This window comes from Microtus oregoni, unplaced genomic scaffold (genome assembly GCF_018167655.1).
Source record: "Microtus oregoni isolate MIOR12 unplaced genomic scaffold, Mior012 000015F_ref0000493, whole genome shotgun sequence".
Classification (NCBI taxonomy): Eukaryota; Metazoa; Chordata; class Mammalia; order Rodentia; family Cricetidae; genus Microtus; species Microtus oregoni.
Window position 1 is genome coordinate 28,170,568 of NW_024543074.1, and position 21,878 is coordinate 28,192,445.

Below are 21,878 nucleotides of genomic sequence, written 5' to 3' on the forward strand. Positions count from 1 at the left end.
GGAGGTCCTTCCATTTTCTGGTGTCTTCTTCAATTTCTTTCTTCAAAGACTTATAGTTCTTGTCAAATAGATCTTTCACTTCCTTGGTCAGAGTTACCCCAAGATATTTTATGCTATGTGTGGCTATCGTGAAAGGTGATGCTTCTCTGATTTCCCTCTCTGCTTCCTTATCCTTAGTGTATAGGAAGGCGACTGATTTTTTGGAGTTGATCTTGTATCCTGCCACATTACTAAAGGTGTTTATCAGCTGTAGGAGTTCTTTGGTAGAATTTTTGGGGTCGCTTATGTATACTATCATATCATCTACAAATAACGAAAGCTTAACTTCTTCCTTTCCAATACGAATCCCCTTGATCTCCTTATGTTGTCTTGTTGCTATTGCTAGAACTTCAAGCACTATATTGAAGAGGTATGGAGAGAGTGGACATCCTTGTCATGTTCCTGATTTTAGTGGGATGGCTTTGAGTTTTTCTCCATTTAATTTAATGTTAGCTGTTGGCTTGCTGTAAATAGCTTTTATTATATTTAGGTAGGACCGTTGTATCATAAAGGGGTGTTGAATTTTGTCGAATGCTTTTTCAGCATCTAATGAAATGATCATATGGTTTTTTTTTCTTTCAGTTTATTTATATGGTGGATTACATTGATAGATTTGCGTATGTTGAACCAGCCCTGCATCTCTGGGATGAAGCCTACTTGATCATAATGGATAATTTTTCTTATGTGTTCTTGGATTCGGTTTGCCAGTATTTTATTGAGAATTTTTGCGTCGATGTTCATGAGTGAGATAGGTCTGTAATTTTCTTTCTTGGTTGGGTCTTTGTGTGGTTTTGGTATCAGGGTAACTGTAGCTTCATAAAAGGAATTTGGCAATGACTCTTCTGTTTCTATATTGTGAAATACATTAAGGAGTATAGGTATTAGTTCTTCTTGGAAGTTCTGGTAGAATTCTGCATTGAAACCATCTGGTCCTGGGCTTTTTTTCGAAGGGAGATTTTTGATAACCGTTTCTAATTCTTCGCGAGTAACCGGTCTATTTAGATCATTCACCTGGTCTTGGTTTAGCTTTGGTATATGGTACTTATTTAAAAAAATGTCCATTTCTTTTGTATTTTCCAGTTTTGTGGCATACAGGCTTTTGTAGTAAGATCTAATGATTCTCTGAATTTCCTCTGTGTCTGTGGTTATGTCCCCCCTTTCATTTCTGATCTTATTTATTTGCGTGTTCTCTCTCTGTCATTTAATTAGCTTGGATAGGGGTTTGTAGATCTTGTTGATTTTCTCCAAGAACCAGCTTTTTGTTTCATTGATTCTTTGGACTGTTTTCTGTGTTTCTATTTTGTTGATTTCAGCCCTCAGTTTTATTATTTCCAGTCTTCTACTCCTCCTGGGCACGTCTGCTTCTTTTTTTTCTAGAGCTTTCAGGTGTGTTGTTAAGTCCCCAATGTATGCATTCTCCGTTTTCTTTAAGTGGGCACTTAGTGCTATGAACTTTCCTCTTAGCACTGCTTTCATTGTGTCCCATAGGTTTGAGTATGTTGTTCCTTTATTTTCATTAAATTCAAGGAAGACTTTAATTTCTTTCTTGATTTCTTCCTTGACCCAGGTGTGGTTCAGTAGTTGACTGTTCAGTATCCATGAGTTTGTCGGTTTTTTGGGGGTAGCGTGGTTGTTGCCTTCTAACTTTAATCCGTGGTAATCTGATAAGACACAGGTGGACACTGATATTTTTTTGTATCTGTGGAGGTTTCCTTTGTTTCCGAGTATGTGGTCAATTTTTGAGAAGGTTCCATGATCTGCAGAGAAGAAGGTATATTCTTTCCTATTTGGGTGGAATGTTCTATAGATGTCTGTTAAGTCCATTTGCTTCATTACCTCCAATAATTCTCTTAATTCTCTATTAGGTTTCTGTCTGATTGACCTGTCCCTTGGAGAGAGAGGTGTGTTGAAGTCTCCTACTACTAGTGTGTGTGGTTTGATGTCTGCCTTGAGTTCTAGTAATATTTCTTTTACATAAGTAGGTGCTTTTATATTGGGGGCGTAGATATTCAGGATTGAGACGTCATCCTGATGAATTGTTCCTGTTATGAGTATAAAGTGACCATCTCGGTCTCTTCTGATTGATTTTAGTTTGAAGTCAGTTTTGTTAGAAATTAGTATGGCCACACCTGCTTTTTTCTTAGGTCCATTTGCTTGAAACACCTTTTCCCAACCCTTTACTCTGAGTAGGTGCCTGTCTTTGTGGTTGAGATGTGTTTCTTGCAAACAGCAGAATGTTGGATCCTGTTTTCGTATCCAATCTTTTAGCCTGTGCCTTTTTATAGGTGAATTGAGCCTGTTAATATTAAGTGATATTAATGACCAGTGGTTGTTTACTCCGGTTATTCTTATTTTGGTAGTAGAGATTGTGTGTCTCCCTTCTTTGAGATGTGCTGGTGAAGGGTCACTAGATGCCTGGGTTATTGTAGGCAGTGTTGGCAGTGTTGGATTCCTTGGGTTGCGATTTTCCTTCTATTACTTTCTGTAGGGCTGGATTTGTGGCTACGTATTGTTTAAATTTGTTCTTATCCTGGAATGTCTTGTTTTCTCCGTTGATAATGAATGATAGCTTGGCTGGGTATAGTAGTTTGGGTTTGCATCCATGGTCTCTTAGCTTCTGCAGTACATCTATCCAGGACCTTCTGGCTTTCATAGTTTCCATAGAGAAGTCAGATGTAAGTCTGATCAGTTTACCTTTATAAGTTACTTGCCCTTTTTCCTTTGCAGCTCTTAATATTCTTTCTTTAACCTGTATATTTTGTGTTTTGATTATTATATGGCGAGGAGATGTTTTTCTTTGATCCAGTCTGTTTGGTGTTCTGTATGCTTCTTGAATATTTAAATGAATATCTTTCTTTAAGTTGGGAAAATTTTCTTCCATAATTTTCTTGAAAATATTTTCTGGGCCTTTGAGCTGTGCCTCTTCTCCTTCTTCTATTCCTATTATTCTTAGATTTGTTTTTTTTATTGTGTCCCATATTTCCTGAATGTTTTGTGTTGAGAATTTGCTGGCTTTGCTGTTTTCTTTGATTTGTTCGTTTATTTTCTCTATGGTGTCCTCAGCATCTGAGATTCTTTCTTCTAGCTCTCGTATTCTATTGATTATGCTTGTTTCTGTAGGCTCTGCTCGTTGACCTAGATTTTCCATATCCAGCTGGTCCTCAGTTTGTATTTTCTTCCTTGCCTTCATTTCAGTTTTCAATTCTTGAACTGTTTCCATTACCTGTTTGATCGTTTTTTCTTTGTTTCCCAGGTTATCATGTATGTATTTACTCATTTCTTCAAACTTTTTGTTATACTTCTCATCCATTTCTATAAGGGCATTTTTTACATGTTGTTTAAGGGACTCTATTGCCTTCATAAAGTCAATTTTTTCCACTTCTGTGTTAGGTTGTTCAAATACTTCTGTTGTAAGATCATTGGGTTCTGGTGTTTTCATGTTGTTTTTCAGATTATTGGGTGAATTCTTGCCTTGGCTCCTGCCCATCTCCTCCTATTGATCCTATCTAATGGGTCCTTTAAAAACTGGATCAGGTTTCCCTGCTGGCCAAGGGCTCTGTTTAAACAATGCCCTCGCTCTGTTTCCTGGTTCCTGCCACAGGCCAAGAACCCTCTCACCCCTCTGAAGGGTTTTCAGGACAGGACCAGGCTCCCTGTGTGCCAGTGACCTGGCCAACCAAAGGCCTACCTCTTTGCTTTAATTGTAGTAGGGCGATCTGCTCTCCTTATTGCACGCCTGTCCCCGCCGCTTGGGTCTGCTGCCGCGCCGGTCCCCCAAAGCCTCTTCCTGAATGTGGTGTCGCCGCCGCGCCTGGCCGCCACGCCGCCTCTGTGCCTCTCTTTTTTTTTTTTTTGTTTTTTTCAAGACAGGGTTTCTCTGTAGCTTTGGAGCCTGTCCTGGAACTAGCTCTTATAGACCAGGCTGGTCTTGAACTCACAGAGATCCGCCTGCCTCTGCCTCCCAAGTGCTGGGATTAAAGGCACCACCACCGCCCGGCTCCTTACAACTCCTTTGTGAGTTTATCTTCTGAATTTAGTAACAAGGAAAGCTGTAATTATAACTGTCGAGTCTTCAACCCCAGTACCTGAGTGAACAGGAAATGCAGAGCAAACAGCTTTCCAAACTATAGAAATGACAGAGACATCATGTTGCCTGGACAGTCACCTAAAGATTTCTCTGCAACACTGGTTCATCCATCTTCAGCCTAGAGGCCTAGAATATTTGATAGACTTTTCTGTGAAGCAGGAATTTTGAAGGATTGGACTACTTTATCTTAGCAAAGTCTGGCAGTTGCCTTCTTTTGTGTCCTGCAAGTCCAATTTGGACAGCATACTGTCAGCAGCTGAGGCAAGGGCAGTTTCTTGCCCAGTATCTTTGCCACAAAGAAAACCAAACTTCATATGGAGGTTCTTCAATGCCCATTATCCTTTTTGAAGTAAATTGGTGCTGTCAGGAACATATATGTTTCACGGTCATGTAAAACTTTATGCTATTAAAACATATTAGCCAGGGATTGTAGTACACACCTTTAATCCCAGCACTCAGGAGGCAGAGGCAGGTAGATCTCTGTGAGTTTGAGGCCAGCCTTGTTTACAAAGTGAATTCCAGGACAGCAAGGGCTACACAGGGAAACCCTATCTCAAAAAAATCCTAAGGAAAAAAAATCTTAAGTGCCATATTCTGTAGGTCTCTGAAGTGTTTAAAGACCATCTGTCTACCTAAAATATATCTCTGTTTGACCTTGAAAACTTTCATAATGTGGCCACAAACTTGATTGTTATATATGGCTTACTACTAACCTGTATTTCTTAATTATCTTAAATAGTTTATAATAATAACTTTCAAGGACTAAAACTTCATATTACATTGTTAAGTGAACTGCATAGGTATACTACCTTAAACAAAATTAGAAACATACATACAGTATAATAAAAATAATCTTAAATTTGTATCAACTTACAAAAATCAATACCAATCAATGTAAAATATTTGAGATTAGTAGTTGCTTTTTTTAGTTTAAAAGTAGATTCAGTAATCTACCCACTTGTCCTATCATTCCTATATCCCTACTTTTTCTTTTCAGAATGAGATCCATGAATCTAATATACTTTGTTTAGTTTCCTCCCCGACTATGACCAATAACGACTTTCAACCAACCCCTCTAAATGATGATAAACATTCATAGTCCACTAAATGACTAGAATCCACCCACACCACTTCTTGGAAATGTGGGCATCATTTTCTTAGAATTACCTTCTGCCATATAGAGAGGACTGCATCTTTAGGGGACCCTGAGAAAATTGAGATACTGGTAAAGTGCTGGGAGAACTAGTTGTTATCCAGTTTCGATGTGATGGGAAACTGCAGGGCTTATTTGAAGTCCTGGCTGGAGCAGTCTATGAGACTGGACCAATTTAGCTAACTACTTTGAAATTGTCCTCAGCAGTTTGTAGTGCAAGGCTGATCTTTGGGTGGCATTTGTCAGCTTAATGGTGCTACCACAATTCAACTGGGATCATCATTGCAAGGCTCTATCATCTTCTTGGAGACCTCAAAGGTCATTGCCAGTAATGGTCACATTTCACTGCAGAAAAAGTAAACATTTTCAATGTCTGTCAACGTAATCCACCATGTAAACAAACTGAAAGAAAAAACACATGATCATTTCATTAGATGCTGAAAAAAACCTTAAAAAAATCCAACACCCCTTCCTGATAAAGGTCCTTGATAGATTAGGGATACAGGGAACATACCTAAACATAATAAAACTAATATACAGCAAACCAATAACCAACATCAAATTGAATGGAGAGAAACTCAAAGTGATTCCACTAAAATCAGGAACAAGACAGGCTTTTCACTCTCTCTATATCTAGTCAATATAGTACTTGAAGTTCTAGTTAGAACAATAAGATATCAAAGGGAGATCAAGAGGATATAAATTGGAAAGGAAGAAGTCAAATTTTTACTATTTGCCGATGATATGATAGTATACATAAGTGATTCCAGTAATTTTACCAGGGAACTCCTACAGTGGGTAAATAACTTCAATGATGTGGTGGGATACAAGATTAACTCAAAAAATCAGTAACCCTCCTAGACAAATGATAAACCAGTTGAGAAAGTAATCAGAGAAACAACACCCTTTACAATAGCCACAAATAATGTAAAGTAGCTTGGAGTAACTCTAACCAAACAAGTGAAAGACTTGTATGATAAGAGCTTTAAGTCTTTGAAGAAAGAACCTGAAGAAAGTATCAGAAAATGGAAATATTTTCCATATTCTTAGATAGGTAGGATCAACATGATAAAAACGGCAATCTTAGAAAAGCATTGTACCTATTCAATGCAATCCCTATCAAAATCCCAACACAATTCTTCAGAGACCTCAAAAGAACAATATTTGACTTCATATGGAAAAACAAAAAACCCAGTATAGCCAAAGCAGTCCTGTACAATAAAGGAACTGTTGGAGGTATCACCATTCCTCCCTGACTTCAAACTCTACTATAGTCATAAAAACCAGCTTGGTATTGGCATACAAACAGACACATGGACCAATGGAATAGAGTTCATAACCCTGACATTAACCCACACACCTATGTGTAATGGTCTGTCCTGTCCCTTTAAGAGATAAGTCCCACCCACTCCCTCCCCTGTCCATGGAGGCAAGCTGATCTTCAGCTTCCAGCCTGAGCCCCTTCCTTTTTCTGTCTCTCTCCCAAAGAGGCAATTTCTGCCTCTCTCTCTCTCTTCCCCCCCCCTCTCTCTCCCCCCCCTCTCTCTTTGTTTTTTTCTCTCTCATTCTCTTTGCCTCTCATCCCCCTTCATCCCTTTCCCCTCCATAACTCAGTCAATAAATACCCACTTTCTCTGCATGGCAAACCTATCTGTCTCTGTCTCTCACCTGCCTCATGTGGCTCCCTGCTTGGGATCTGCTGGCCCTCGTGGCCCATGGGCCACATGGGGAACCACAGCATTTTACTACCACAGCTCTTTGTGGTCCACTGTCCGCTGCAGTCACTTGGGAAACAGCAATGTTTTATTTTTACCATAATACTATGAACACCTAATTTTTGACAAAGAAGCCAAAAACTTTACAATGGGGAAAAAAGCATCTTCAACAAATGGTGCTGGCATAACTGGATGTCAACATGTATAAGATTGCAAATAGATCCATAACTATTTCCTGCACAAAAATCAAGTCCAAGTAAATCAAAGTCCTCAACATAAATCAGTAACACTGAACCTGGCATAAGAGAAAGTGGGAAGTAGCCTTGAATGCATTGACATAGGAGACCACTTCCTAAATATAACCCCAAGAGCACAGACACTTAGAGCAACAATCAATAAACAGTACCTCCTGAAACTGAAAAGCTTCTGTAAGGCAAAGGACACAGTCAACAAGACAAAACAGCAGCCTATAGAATGGGAAAAGATCTTAACCAGTTCCACATCTGACAAAGGGCTAATCTCCAAAATATACAAAGAACTCAAGAACTAAACATCAAAACACCAAAAAACAAAATTAAAAAAAATCCAAAGTGGCTATCCCAGTTTGCATTCTGTAGTGAGGAACTGCGGGCAAGCCTGTTTTTCGTACCGCACGGCTCCCACATGGCTAGCTTTACACCCAAAATAACAACACACAAATTGTATTCATTTAAACACTTCCTGGTCCATTAGTTTCAGCCTCTTATTGGCTAATTCTCACATCTTGCTTTAACCCATATTTAGTAATCCATGTAGCATCACGAGGTGGTGGCTTACTGGGAAAGATTCAGCATGTCTGACCTGGCGGCTGGCTCCATTGCATCTGACCTCACTTCCTTCTACAAAGTATCCTGTTCTGTTTACTCTGCCTACCTAATTTTCTGTCCTATCGAAGGGCCAAGGCAGTTTTTTTATTAACCAATGAAAGTAACACATAGACCCTCCTCCATCAGAACTCCTACCAGCAATGCAGAAGTGTTCCCTTTTCCCCACATCCTCTCCAGCATAAGTTGTCATCAGTGTTTTTGATCTTGGCCGTTCTTACAGGTGAAAGATAGATGGGATCTCAGAGTTGTTTTGATTTCCATTTCTCTGATGACTAAGAATGTTGAACATTTCCTTATATGTCTTTCAGCCATTTTAGATTCTTCTGTTGAGCATTCTCTGTTTAGGTCTGTACTCCATTTTTTTTTATTGGATTATGTGTTTTTTGGTGACCAGTTTCTTGAGTTCTTTGTATATTTTGGAGATCAGACCTCTGTCTGATGTGCGGTTAGTGAAGATCTTTTTCCATTCTGTAGGCTGTTGTTTTGTCTTGTTGATCATGTCCTTTGCTTTACAGAAGCTTTTCAGTTTCAGGAGGTCCCATTTATTAATTGTTTCTCTCAGTGTCTGTGCTGCTGGGGTTATATTTAGGAAGTGGTTCCCTGTGCTAATGCGTTCAAGTGTATTTCCCACTTTCTTTTCTATAAGGTTCAGTGTGGCTGACTTTATTTTGAGGTCTTTGATCCATTGGACTTGAGTTTTGTGCATGGTGATAGATATGGGTCTATTTTCATTCTTCTACATGTTGATATCAAGTTATGCCAGCACCATTAGTTAAATATGCTTTCTTGTTTTCATTTGATATTTTTTGCTTCTTTGTCAAAAATCAGGTGTTTGAAGATGTGTGAATTGATATCCAGGTCTTCTATTCGGTTCAATTGATCCTCTTGTCTGTTCTTATGCCAATACCAGGCTGTTTTCAGTACTGTAACTCTGTAGTAGAGTTTGAATTCAAGGATTGTGATGTCTCCAGAAGTTCTTGTATTGTAGAGAATTGTTTTGGCTATCCTGGGTTTTTTTTTGCTTTTCCACATGAAGTTGAGTACTGTTCTTTCCAGGTCTTTGAAGAATTTTGCTGCGATTTTGGTGAGCATTGCGTTGAATCTGTAGATTGCTTTTGGTAAGATTGCAATTTTTACTACATTAATTCTGCCTTCCCAGGAGCATGGGGGATCTTTCCACTTTCTGGTGTCTTCTTCAATTTTTTTCTTCAAAGATTTAAAGTTCTTGTCATACAAGTCTTCCATTTGTTTGGTTAGAGTTACTCTGAGATATTTTATGCTATTCTTGGCTATTGTGAAGGGTGTTGATTCTCTGATTTCTTCTCCAGCACTTTTATCATCTGTGTAGTGAAAAAAAAAACAGGTGTTTGTAGGTGTGTGGATTGATATCTGGGTCTTTAATTTGGTTCCATTGGTCCTCTTGTCTGTTCTTATGCTAATACCAGTTTGTTTTCAGTTCTGTAGCTCTGTAATAGGGTTTGAAGTCTCTGTAATAGGGATTGCAATGCCTCCAAAAGTTTCTTTACTGTACAGAATTGTTTTGACTATCCTTTTTTCTTTTCCAGATGAAGTTGAGTATTTTTTTTGATGTCTATAAAGAATTTTGCTGGGATTTTGATGGTCATTACATTGAATCTGTAGATTGCTTTTGGTAACATCGCCATTTTTACTATGTTTATTCTACATAGCGAATAGCATGGGAGATTTTTCTATTTTCTGTTGTCTTCTTCAATTTCTTTCTTCAAAGATTTAAAGTTCTTGTCATACAACTTTTCCACTTGTTTGGTCAGAGTTATTCTAAGTTATTTTATGCTATTTGTGGCTATTATGAAGGGTGATGTTTCTCTGATTTCTTTCTCAGCCCATTTATCATCTGTGTAAAGGAGGGCTACTGATTTTTTTAGTTAATCTTGTATTCTGCTACATTACTGAAAGTGTTGTAGAAGTTCCTTGGTAGAATTTTTGGGATCATTTATATAAACTATCATATTATCAGCAAATAGTGAGAGTTTGACTTCTTCTTTTCTGATTTGTAACCCCTTGATCTCCTTTTGGTGTCTTATTGCTCTAGCTAGGACCTCAAGAACTATATTGAATAGATATGGAGAGAGTGGACAACCTTATCTCGTTCCTGATTTCTGTGGGATCACTGGGAGTTTCTCTCCATTTATTTTGATGTTGGCTGTTGGCTTGCTATATATTGCCTTTATTATGTTTAAGTACAAGATATGTCTTTGTATCTCTGATCTCTCTAAGATCTTTATCATGAAGGGTGGTGGATTTTTGTCAAAGTTTTTTTTTTTCAGCATCCAATGAAATGATCATGTGTTTTGTTTTTTTTTTCATTTTGTTTATATGGTGGATTACACTGACAAAATTTTATATGTTAAACCATCCCTGCATCTCTGGGATGAAGCTGACTTGATCATGGTGGATGATTTCTTTGATGTGTTCTTGGATTTGGTTTGCCAGTATTTAATTAATATTTTTGCATCATTGTTTATGAGTGAGATTGGTCTGTAATTCTCTTTCTTAGTAACACATTTGTGTGGTTTGGGTATCAGAGTAATTGTAATCTCATAAAATGAGTTTGTAAAATGAGTTTGGCAATGTTCCTCCTATTTCTATTGTGTGGAACAACTTGAGGAGTATTGGTATTAGTTCTTCTTTGAAAACCTTGTAGAATTCTGCACTGAGCCGGGCGGTGGTGGCACACGCCTTTAATCCCAGCACTTGGGAGGCAGAGGCAGGCGGATCTCTGTGAGTTCGAGGCCAGCCTGGTCTACAAGAGCTAGTTCCAGGACAGGCTCCAAAACCACAGAGAAACCCTGTCTCGAAAAACCAAAAAAAAAAAAAAAAAAAAAAAAGAATTCTGCACTGATACCATCTGGCCCTGGGTTTTTTTTTTTTTTTTTTTTTGGTTGGGAGACTAACCATTTTAAAGATAGTGCTGTTAATATCTTTGAAAGACCAACAGCTGTTGTGCCTTGCATATGTAAAACCTGAATGACTGGTGAGTGTTCTTGGTAATACCTTTTGATATTTCTCTCAGAAGCATTCTTTATTTTATGGCTTTTTTCCTGAGATTGGAGTAATATTAATCTGTGTTTTCAAGGCTGTAACAAATCACATACCAATAAATTCTTTGTTATATTGGCCACATATGGCTTTAATTTTCCTGCCTGTCCTTCTGGTCCTATACACTTGATCCACTTTGTACTTTGTTTTACCTGAGATAGAGTTTCAACCCCTAGAAGCTAAATGTTTACCTCCTGAAGAAGGCAAGCTGGATGCCAAAATTTTGGTGAAATATTTGTTACGTCCATGCCTGTGTCAATCAAACCTTCAGTCACAATGCCATTTATTCGTATTTTTACTTTGGTCTTTGAACATTGATAAAAGTTTGCCAAAATGCTTGTTTTACGGTCTCTCCTGAAAATTTTGTTTTATCTACTGAAACTCTTCCTTCATCCAGAGCAGTACGGTTTTTAAGAATAGACATTGTCTTCTCGTTGCTCTGTAAATGAGTTTTTCCATTGCTGACAGGGAATGATTGAACCAAGTTTGCTATTTGGGCTTGTGAGAGGCCTCCGAAGGTATTTCTCAGTGGCAAAGGGTTACCTTGCCTGTCCCTTGTTTATCTGTATTCATGAGCACAATGCCTTCTTTGCCACATCTTTTGCATATTCAGAAGGCTAGACCTTCTGTTTGGATTATCTCTAAAAAAAAAATTTTTCAGATGACTTTGTTTACCACAATTAAAATGTCTGATCTTGGGGCTGGAGAGATGGTTCAGTGGTTAAGAGCATTGCCTGCTCTTCCAAAGGTCCTGAGTTCAATTCCCAGCAAGCACATGGTGGCTCACAACCATCTGGAATGAGGTCTGGTGCCCTCTTCTGGCCTGCAGACATACACACAGACAGAACATTGTATACATAATAAATAAATAAATATTTTAAAAAATAAAATAAAATGTTTGATCTTTTGATTTTAAATTTTTTTTAGAAATTACTTCTCCTACTGAAGTAGCATCATATTTGTGAGATTCAATATCAGCTGTATTTTTGATCCATTCATCTATGAGTGCTGACCTTGCCTTTAAAAGCCTTATCACCCTTTTGAATTCTGAATTGGCATTTTAAAAGCCAAATAGTCAATTAATATTTATCTAACTGCTGTATCTGATATTGTTCTATTTATAACTGAGGTCAATCTTTGTAAAAAAAAATGAAGGCTTCTTTTGGGCCTTGTATAATTTTAGAAAATGACTCAGTCTTTGCTGATTCTTCAACCCTGTTCCAAGCATTCAAAGCTGCTGTACAACATGGGGCCAAGATGTGATCATCAAATCTAAACTGTCTTTGCAAATCAGCATACTGACCTCCACCAAGAAGCTGATCTTGGGAAATTTCCATACTTCCAGCCCTATTTTGTTGTTCTATGATCCTCTCTCTACCATGTTCTCCATTGTAACTGAGACCAGCTTCCAATACTGCTGTAGTTAAATCTTTTCAGTCTTTGGAATAATTCTCTTCAGAGTTGCCTATGAATTTAACATCTGCTTCACATAGATGAATGCACACCACATGAAATGATTGCTTCCTTAAATCCTCTCAAATATAATGTTTCTACAGGATTCCCGCTAACTTCTGCATAGCCTTGGGGGTACCTGTTATCTGGTGGTCATTCTTGTGTGGTAACAGAATAAACTAAGGTTGGTTTTCTAATTACCTTGGGTCTCTCCTCTTCATTTTTTTTTTTTTTTTTTTTTTTTTTTTTGGTTTTTCGAGACAGGGTTTCTCTGTGGCTTTGGAGCCTGTCCTGGAACTAGCTCTCTAGACCAGGCTGGTCTCGAACTCACAGAGATCCGCCTACCTCTGCCTCCCGAGTGCTGTCCTCTTCATTTTCAACAGAAGTTGTGACCTCATTCCTTTGTCTGTGTGTAAAGGATCATAGATTTAAGGTTAGCCTGCGTAGTGTAGTAAAATCTAGCCCCAAAATAATAAAAAAAAGTAGAGACTATCTTCTATCTCCTTATCAGGCATAGGCAAAGAAACCCTAAAAAGCAAAAAAAAAAAAAATTGATAGAGTCTATTTTATTATGACTAAAAACTTTGTTGCCATGAATAGTGGCACACACTGTCATCCTAGCATGGATTTGTAGCTAGTGTGGTTCTCTACCATGAGATCTTGTCTCAAAAACACAAACAAAAATAAAAGCCACAATCCAGGGCTGGAGAGATAGTTCAGCGGTTAAGAGACCTGGCCTCTCTTCCAGAGGTTCTGAGTTCAATTCTCAGCATCCACATAGTGGCTCACAACCATCTATAATGAAAACTGATGCCCTCTTCTGGCATAAAGGTGTGCATGCAGACAGAGCACTCATACATGAAATAAATAACAAATACATTTTTTACAAAAAAAGATTCAATGATTCACTGGGTGGTGGGGGCACACACCTTTGATCCCAGCACACAGGATACAGAGGCAGGATGGTATCTGTGAGTTCAAAGCCAGTCTGGTTACAGAGACAATTCCAGGACAGCTAGCTAGACAGAGAAACCCTGTCTGGAAAAAACAAGCAAACAAAACAAAACAAAAAACAAAAAGTCAAAATAACAAACAAACAAACAAGGACCTCAAACCACAAAAATCAACAATAAAAACACCGCTCTGCTAAAGACATTGCTTAGAGACGAACAGCATCCTCACGTCCTAAGTCTGCTTGTTGGGCTAGTATCTGAAATACATAAAGAGCCCTCAACACTCTAGAAGAAAACAGCTTAATAAGTATCAGCAAAGCTCGAACAGACTCCTCATCAAAGCAGATATGCAAACAACATACACAGAAATACCCACGACAACTAGTCATTTGCAAGCTTAAGTTAAAACCACAACAGCACATCCCTTACACGTCCATTGGAGTGGTCACCACACACCCACAGACCCTGGGCCTCCAAGTCAGCAACGCCAAGTGCTGACAGGGTTCTTAGAGCAACTGAAATCACACATTACTAGCAAGAGACTAAGCACAAAAAGCGTCTAGAATCACACTGAAAACCAGACCGTTGCCCGTCAAGCTGTTTCTGACAAAGCCCCAGGGCAGCTTCATCTTTTCTCCTTTCTCGCAGTCTTAGATTTCAGAGGCCAGTTCTGCCAAGTCTCTAAGTCATCCCCAGTCTTATATTTCTGGAAACATCTCATGTTTCTGGCAGCAGATGGCCACAGCCAGACCCTCTTATCCGTGCCTCATGCTCTGCGTCAACTTCCTAAAATCCCTGTCTCAGCAAAAGGGACAGCATGAAGGCTGTTCTGTCCCAGGCATGTCACATACGCTTCCCCAGAGCAGGTCATGGTGGCATGTTTGTAATGCTGGCACTTGGCAGGTAGAGGCAAGAGGATCAATAATTCAAGTTATCCTGGGCAACACGGTAAGTTCAAGCATAGCCTGGGGTACATGAGACTCCATCAGACACACAAAGTACATGTATGTGTGTCTATGAATGTTTCTTGGCAGATTCCATCCTCTTTCTCTTTTTAAAAAGATTTATTTATTTATTATGTATACAGTGTTCTGCCTGCTTGTATGCTTGTATATCAGCAGAGGGCACCAGACTCATTATGGATGGTTGTGAGCTACCATGTGGTTGCTGGGAATTGAACTCAGGACCTCTGGAAGAGCAGGCAGTAGACTTAACCTCTGAGCCATCTCTCCAGCCCCCAGATTCCATTCTCTTAAGAAAAGGCCTGCAGCGGCTGGGGAATAACAGAGATGTTCCGAGGCTCAGCGTCCATCAAGTTTTTTGTTTAGTTTTGTTTCTTCTCAGAGTCAGGGTCTCATTAAGTAGTCCTAGCTGCCCTGGAACTCACTCTGTAGACCAGGCTGACCTCAAACTCACAGAGATCCTCCTGCCTCTGCCTCCAGAGTGCTGGGATTGAAGCATGTGCCTCCATGCCCGGCTATCTATCAAGTTTATGAAATGATGTGCACATAGGTTATTTATGGTTTATTGGCCTTTGAACCATCCAGCTTCAGACTGTGGTTCCACCAGTCCCTGATAAAGTTGATTTCAGCATTATTTGTACAACTTTGCTTTGTTTATGGAGGGGATTTCAGCCATAGCTGGCTGAAAGCATCAATACCCTGACGTCAGTTAGTTCTGACTGGGCAGTAGTGAGGAGGATGCAGTCACCTTCAGGGTCAGGATGCAGGAAGTTAACTCACCTTTGTTCACACTGCCCCTAATGGGACTTTGAGCTGTAGCGTAATCATCAATTTGGGACATTCTGTGCTCTTGCATTTTAGGGAAACTTTCCTTATTTCTCACATTTTCATGACTAGAGGAACCCAAAGATGTTCCAAAGTCCTTTGGAACCATTAGAATGCCAGCGGCCTCTAGGCCCAGCTCCCAACATTATACCCCTGGATGACTCTGTGCAAACTGAGATATGAAACTGAGTTATTTCATTCAAAATCCCATCCCATATGGTACTCCCTAATTTTTATGGAAGATCTGGAGGTTTACTGGAGAAGGCTGGCAGTGTGGCTGCAGTTGCCCTGTCTCATCTAGCTGCCATTCTCCCAGCCTGGCAGGAGCAACAGTTATAACCCACGGATTACATAGCTGGGCCCTGCTGACACCAAGCTTGCACAGCGATGATACACGTGCCTTCATGGTCCCGGGACGTCCTGGATATTTCTTCTGGACCTTTTCACTTGAGTCTCAGTTTTGAATTTCTGGGTTCCCAAAAAAAAGATGCTAGTGAATGAAGAGATGGCAAAATGCTTGTCATGCAAGCATGAAGACCCAAGTTATATCCCCAGAACCATTGTGAAAAGGTTGGACGTGGTGGTGTGTGTGATCCCAGTGCCGGGGGTGCAGACACAGGCAGGTGGCTGGAGCTCACCGTCTAGCCAGTTAGCCTACATGGTGAGTGCCAGGCCAGTGAAGACCCTGCCTAAGACAAAAAGAAAAAAAAAGTGGACAGTGTTCCTGAGGAATGACATCAGAGGTCACAGCGTATGGCCTCTACACACATGTACATATGTGCATCTGCACACATGGGAACACACAGGAAGTAGAGGTCAGAAGCTATATGGAGGGTCAGGGTCTTCTCGGCCTTTAACTAGCTGGTACCATCACTCTTTGGTGTCCAGGAACCTTTGGGGACGGAGGAGATAATGTAGAAGCGGTCAGTGACCTCACCTGTGCAGAGAAGATGTTGATCAAAGCCTGTGCCCTTGGCTGCAGCTGGTGTTGCCTGTAGACAGTCTCGTCCTTGAACACTTGCTCAGACTGTCTCTCTTGTCACAGGTGATGCCCTTCCTGCTACACCAATATTTATCAATTGCTTTTCTGATTGATTGGCTCTATGATAGCCTCTCAATAATTCTATGTCATCTCCTCCGTGCCCTTTTGGTGCAGAGCCTGGGGATTTGTACACGCTCCACAAGTGTTCTACATCTGAGCCGCATCACCAACCCGAGGTTGCCTTTTAAAGACTCATCGTTTTATTCTGTGGCTAATGGGCTGGGCAGGGCTAGGGAAGACGGACTTTTGTAAGCGGTCAGCTCATCATACATGCTTTTGGTAAGCTTGTGAGGTTGAAGATTTGGAAATAAGGGTGTAGACCGTGTTAGCTATCTATTGCCATATTACCATTGCTCAACACATGATGCTGCAAAGCAACAGACCTTAATTTACATGGTTTTGAGGGCCTGCCTTGTGGTTCTAGTTCAGGTCTCTAACAAGGTTTCAGTCAAGACTATCTGGGACTTGGGTCATCTGAGGGTCTCACTGGGGCTGTACACTCACAGGCTGTTGGCTGGATGCCTCAGTCCCCAGTATTCTTGTGATGTGGAGCCGATTTCTCCCAGTTTGTGGTAGACTGAGTAGGAATGGCTCCATAGGTTCACATATTTGAATGCTCAGTCACCAGGGAATGACTCTTTAAGGATTAGCAGGATTCGAAGGTGTAACCTTATTGGAGGAAGCAGGGTGACACCTCTGCGTCCCAGGGTGGTAGTAGTGGTGGCTTTGAGGTTTTCAAAATCCTACACCCAGCCGGGCGGTGGTGGCGCACGCCATTAATCCCAGCACTCGGGTGGCCGAGGCAGGTGGATCTCTGTGAGTTCGAGGCCAGCCTGGTCTACAAGAGCTAGTTCCAGGACAGGAACCAAAAGCTACAGAGAAACCCTGTCTCGAGAAATCCAAAAAAAAAAAAAAAAAAAAAAAAAAAAAAAAAAAAATCCTATACCCAGTCCAGTTTCTTTCTCTTGGCCTGTGGATCAGGAGGTAGCTCTCAGCTACTGATCTGGCTCCATGCCTGCTACCATGCTCCCTGCCATGATGATAATGAACTAAATTTCTGAAACTATACGCCAGCCCCCAATTAAATGTGTTCTTTTATAAGAGTTGCAGTGGTCACGGTGTCCCTTCACAACAACAGGGTTCTGACTAAGACACAGTTGCTCAGGGCGGGGCAGAGGAGGTCAAGAAGCTGACTGGCTGTAAGGCCAGCTTACGAAGTCAGCCCCGCCACCCTGCCAGAGCTGTTGGCTGTCTAGACCATGTCTCGGGAGGAGACCACTGAGACAGTGACATTATAATAGTCATACCTATAGTGCTAAGACTGTCAGGAGGTAGAGAGCGCCAGGCACTGTGAAGCCCCGCCTCCTGAGCCTGGACTAAAGGCTTGCACCACTGCTGCCCAGCCTCTCACTTCGGAACTTCATCTCACGGCGGCTGCCACAGCCTTTGCGAATGACTTTTGGACAGCTTCCCAACTCGTTGATCACCCTTTAGGGTTTGTGTCTTGTCTGTGGATGCTTAATTTTATTTATGATGTTTTGATTTTTCTGAATTTCATTCACGTATAAGAGGGAAGTTGGACGTTATTTGGGGGGGGCTCCCCTGGACCCGTGCTTGGTTCTAGTCAATACTTGTGCGACACCCAGCATGACCTTGTGCTTTGTCTAAGGTTAACTCTTTGAGATTAAGAAGCAATCTGCACTTTTCTGAAACTTTTAGAAATTCAAGGTTTACAGGCAATGTGCATGCTCCCACCTCTCCCTACTCCATAGATTGATCATTACTGAAGCTCAGTACGCAGCCTTTGGAGCCTTTATCTGTGTGCTTTGTTGACAGTGTATGTTCGTCACTACTAGGCAGAGATCTTTTGCATTCAAGGCAAAACTTCTTTAACACTGACCTGTCTTAGAGTGTCTATTGCCATAACAGAACACCACTTCCATAAACGTCTTGGGAAGGAAAGGGTTTATTTCATTTTGCTGCTTACAGTCCACCATCCAGGGAGGTCAGGGCAGGAGCCTGGAGGCAGGCACTGAAGCAAAGGTCACCAAGGAGCTCTGCTAACTGCCTTTCTCAGCCTGCTTTCTTCCAGCATCCAGAACCACAGACCAGGGCAGCACCGGCCATGGCGAGCCCGATTCCCTCACGCCAATCATCAATCAAGAAAAATGTGAGACAGGTGTGTCTGTCAAGTGAGCTGCTTTCTTACCAAATGATTCTAGCTTACGTCTCGTTGACATAAAACACGCCAGTCAAAGCCCTCTTTAAAAAACAAACAAAACAAAGCAAAGCTCCAACTTTTTGTTTTGAGACAGGGTCCACTAAATTGCCCAGGTTGGTCTTGAATGGTCTCTGTAACCCAGGCATGCTTTAAACTCCTGCCTCAGCCTGCTAAATAGTTGGGGTGACAGCCTGTACCACTCGGCCTGATACTGGTAGACGTTTTAATGTTTAGGGATATCACTGTCTATGGAGAGAACACTGACAAACACACATTTTATTTAATGTTGATTTTTATGAACATATTCACAGCAGTTCCATGCTTGCCTATCAAGTCCAGGACATAAACCTTACTATAGTTAGGCTTAAATCTGCCAGAGTGAAAAGTAGGAGGCTGAGGCGGGAGGATTGCATTTTTGAGATCATCTTGGGCTACACAGGGAGAGCCTGTCTCCAAGCAAACCAACCCCAAATTATACATAAGTCAATTTTAATACTCTACCCCAGTCGTTCTCAACCTGTGGGTCGTAACCCCTTCGGGTCAATTTGTAACAATGAAGATACATTCTGCATATCAGATATTTATATTATGATTCATAACAGTTACAAATTCACAGTTCTGAAGTAACAATGAAAATAATTTATGCTTGGGGGTTACCACAACATGAGGAACTGTACTGAAGGCTCACTGCACTAGGAAGGCTGAGAGCCACTGCTCCAATCATATGGCTTTAGTTCATTGCTCCGTGTTTGGTTTACTTGTTCTTGCTTTCTCTAGAGAAAGACACTTGCTGTTAAGAGGCAGGGGCTCCTGGTACTGCTCACAGTGGACCCAAACTCTTGGGTCAAGTGGGCATTCTGGTTAAAGCCCAAGGTCACCAAAACATTTCCCTTCATGTTTTCTTTGAGTTATTGAAATCTTGTCGGCTCTCTCAGAGAATAGTGTGTACTGTCCTCAACCCTCAGCTCTGCGGGGCTCCGGGGGGGGGGGTTCTTTTAGAAATTGCTTGTGGTTGGGGATCTGATATTTTCCATAAAACTTCTGCTGCCTCGATTGGGTGTGTGTGCGTGTGTGTGTGCGCACATGTGTTCTTTATCTTCCTCGTAAGCTTTTCGTTTTCACTCCAAGTTTTCCTCTGAAATGTATTCATTTCTATCTGTCTGGCCAGGGTTATGGAGCCCTCGTTCTGTTGTTATGAGGTGTGTTGTAGTGTCTTGCTCTTTGAGTACCATGAAAACGAGCTGCGAGCCTAGTTAATTCTTTCTGATGCCTCATGGGGGATCCACCAAGATCTTCTGAGGGAGGAGGGCTGTGTTTGCACGCTGATGCACCTCGAAGAACAGTTGACTACCTCTGAATCTTAGGGCCTCTTTTCTTCTTGATAAGGGTGTAGAAGGCCAAGTCTGGCTAACTGTTTAGAATGTTTTCCTACCGAGTTATCATATATGAGCACTTGTGCCCTTCGGTCCTTCTGGGTTTTGGAAGTAGTTCAGTGTTTTCCAGATCTAGTTGGCTCACATACAGGTCTCTGTTTTGATCTGTTTACCAAAGAAAATAATTGTATCTTGGTCTCTATAAACAGCTACATACTTAGAAGAAATACAAATATGTAATATTACTCCTTTTTAACTAAAACCTATAAAGATGCCCAAAGTCATAATTATTCACTCCCTTTTGAATGAAAAAGACCATTGAAAAGATTTATTTAGTTTATGTGCATGACAGCTTTTGCCTGAATGCTTGTGTGTGAGGTCAGAAAGGGGGTCAGATCCCCTGGAATGCAAGTTACAGATGGCTGTGAACCACCCCGTGGATGCTGGGAACTGAACCCCAGTCTTCTAGAAGAGCAACAAGCGTTCTTAACTCCCGAGCCATCTCTCCAGTCCCTTTTCCTTGTGAGCTTAGCCTTTAACAACTGGGCTGTCTTCAGCCCCAAAATTCCTTTCTGTAATGGCTAGCAGTAACTTTCCCTTTTGAATGGGATTGTGAATTCAGAGCTACACAGACTAATCACGGTGGACACACTCCATGTTTCCCTTCCAACCCCCCACCCCCCGCCCCGCCTTCTTGCCTGTGTCAAGCAGCTTGTGGTTATTTGGGTGTCTGTCCTTGTTCTGCATTTTGGGCTGATTCCTGACAAGGTTGAAAGAATCGTGGTGTTTCTATTTCTCCTTTTCACTTAATGGCTTCAGTGAGGGTACTCAGTTTTGGCTGAAAACAGTAATGTGAACATTGTCAGAATAAAAATGGACTTTTCTATCTTTTCCCTTGCCAAACCCTAAGTAAATAAAATTGAGAGGCCTTGTGGGGAGAAACTGCAGGAATGTTGCTTGTCATAGGAACTACGGCTGGGAAACAAACCAAGACCCCTGCAATAGAATAAGTGCTCTTAGCTACTGAACCATCTCTCCAGCCAAAGCAGGGGGTTCTTAATCTCAAAATTACATTTGCCCTATTAATTCCATCTTCAGGATTTTATACCACTGATGTATTTGCCTATGAGTAAGTACTAGATTTATTGCTATAAGCAAAAAATAGTTGCAGAAGTTTGCTAATAACTCAAATATCTATTTATAAGGGGCTGGTAGAGTATGCTATGTCAAAACATCAGCAACCTTCAAAGATGAGGGAGATCTTTATGTGTTAATATGAAATAATTTCCTGATTTGTGTTAAAATGTGGGGAAAAATCAAAACGCAGAGGTGTATATTAGCTTGGGAGTGTGCACAGGACCGACAGATAGAGGAGGCCACTGTCCTTCACAGACTTATTCCCATGGACTTCATTTGTTCAGTTAGGTTTATAATACTCTGGCCAGAACAGCACCAAAGGTTACTTTGTTACTCCTTAAGAGCCACGTGGCCTGTAAGCCATCTGTGCGGAGCAAGGAGTGTATAAATTATGCTATCATGTGTGAGACAAAGATAGACATGGTGTTATAGCTGGGTGTTCTCACCTAAGAGAAGGCCACCAGGGTCAGCTCTTTATGAATTTGAAGTTTTTTATTGAGTCACACAGACCCAGCCAGGGGCATGTGTAGAAGGAGCGGTGGGCAGGCCTGCTTTTCGTTCCTCCCGGCTCCTGCACGGCTAGATTTATCCGACTAACTTATGCCCAGAAATAACAACACACAAATCGTATTCATTTAAACACTGCCTGGCCCATTAGTTCCAGCCTCTTCTTGGCTAACTCTCACATCTTGATTAACCCATTTCTAATAATGTGTGTAGCACCACAAAGTGATGGCTTACCGAGAAAGATTCAGCGTGTCTGACCTGGTGGCTGGCTCCATGGCAGCTGACCCAGAGAGGAGAGGCATGGCGATTGCCTAACTTCCCTTCTTCCCAGCATTCTGTTCTGTCTACTCCACCTATCTAAATCCTGCCCTATCAAAAAGCCAAGGCAGTTTCTTTATTAACCAATGAAAGCAACAAATAGACAGATGACCCTTCACCATCAGGCATGCACTTTTGTGGCTACCAGGA